Below are 1,958 nucleotides of genomic sequence, written 5' to 3' on the forward strand. Positions count from 1 at the left end.
GGACGCGCACCGGCGGTGTCCACGCGTGGGTGCCCCGCCGCCAGGGAGCTCCGACTGCGCCCCCCCCCGCGACCCGCCGCTGGACGCCGTGACGGCCGCGCCTGCGTGTGCCTGGGCTTTGGAAATCGTAAGCGGTCCTGGAGGGACTTGAGTGCAGGCACGTTTGGAACCACTGCTCTGATGGAACAGCATTAGCCTCAGAACGTGGAGGTGAGTCCCGCCCCCGCCACTTCCTGGGTCGTCTTGGGCGAATGACTCATTTCTTTGAGCTTCGATTTTCTCATTTTTAACACGAAAGTGACCAAACGCGTTTGTTCTTTGTCTCTCAAGGAATAAACTGGATAAGACATGGGAGGGGGGGGATGTGTAACGTCTCAGGCTTAGTATGAACGTGAGGAATTCCTGGTTTCCAACATGCACCACTCGCCACGCATCATTATGGACACTCGACATCCGGCCAGTGCCACACGCAGGGAAAAGTCTCGATGTTTTACATTAAACATAATATATTATTAAGATTAATTTTGGGGCACCTGGGGGGCTCAGTCTGTTGAGCATCCGACTTTGGCTCAGGTCACGGTTCGTGGGTTCGAGCCCCGCATCGGGCTCTGTGCTGACAGCTCAGAGCCTGGAGCCTGCTTCTGATTCTGTGACTCCCTCTCTCTCTGACCCTCCCTAGCTCATGCTCTGTCTCTCTCTCTCTCTCTCTCAAAAATAAATAAACATTAAAAAAATTTTTAAAGATTGATTTCACCTGTTTCTTTTTTCCTTTTGTGACATGGCTGCTGGAAAGTTTAAACTAACACTTGGCTCATACTGTATTTTTACTGAGGAAGGCGGCCGGATGCTGGGAAGCACGGGTTGGTAAAACATTAACTTGACCTTCCCACGGGCTAACAGAGCACTTCTAAAGTCCTCCAGGCCAGCCAATAAATATTTAAAAGCTGTCTTGGAAGGAGTGAGCACTTCCACACCCAGGCAATCAGTAAACGGAAGCATATTTGGTTTCAGTGGTGCATATATGAAATCAGATTCTTGGAGGCAGAGCTTGAAAGGTAAATTCTATCCTCAAAGAGGAAGAGAGATGAATTAGCGCTGAAGCAGACACGGTCATGAAGAGCATGGTAATTGGGAGGGGAACGTGGCGTCTTGGCCCCCATCCCTCCTTGCCCATGTGCCTTCTGGGCCTTTCCATGGTCCTATAAGAGAGCGAGACTCAGCTGCCCAGGCTTCCTGGCCAGAGCCAAGAGCCCCGAGAATTGTGCCCTGGGTTCCGGACTGTGATACAAACATTCCTGCCACCAGGGCCATGTGATCCGGCAAATTCCACGGTGCCCGGTGCCCGAGGACTTGCTGGCAGGTAAGGAGTTCATGTGAGGCGGGAGAGTCCAGCACCGCCCACCGCCCCCCCAGGGCCTGGAACCGGGCGTGCTATCCACAGCGAGCCGCTCCGCACTGGAAAGGCAGGTCCTGGCGTGCCCCTGGGTCCCGGGCGAGAGTGTGCGTCGGATGTGAGTCACCGAAGGATCAAAACCGCCATCAGGATCTGGATGCTCGTGACCCCCACCCCCATGCCGCGAGGAGGAGGGGGCCTGCAGGGTCTGGAGGCACGAGTCAGTCCTGCAAACAGGACGTGCACCATCACCCATGCCAGTCACAGCCGTGGCCTCCTGGGGAGGAAGGGGGAGGGGCGCCTGGATCACGGGTTGGCCAGCTCCCCGTGTCGGGCGGACCGCTGCCAAGAGGGCACCGCTCAGGGGTGGCCCCGAGCCTGGCAGCAAAGCAGCAGACAGAGGCCCCCCGAAGGGCAGAATTTCTCTTGTTTTTGATATAACTTACTGTCACACTAGCTCACACACAGTGTATACTGTGAACTCTTGGCTTCGGCAGTGGATTCCCATGATTCATCGCTTACCTATGACGCCCAGTGCCTGTCCTGACAGGTGCCTCCTCCGTGC

Source organism: Suricata suricatta, chromosome 9 (genome assembly GCF_006229205.1).
Source record: "Suricata suricatta isolate VVHF042 chromosome 9, meerkat_22Aug2017_6uvM2_HiC, whole genome shotgun sequence".
Lineage (NCBI taxonomy): Eukaryota > Metazoa > Chordata > Mammalia > Carnivora > Herpestidae > Suricata > Suricata suricatta.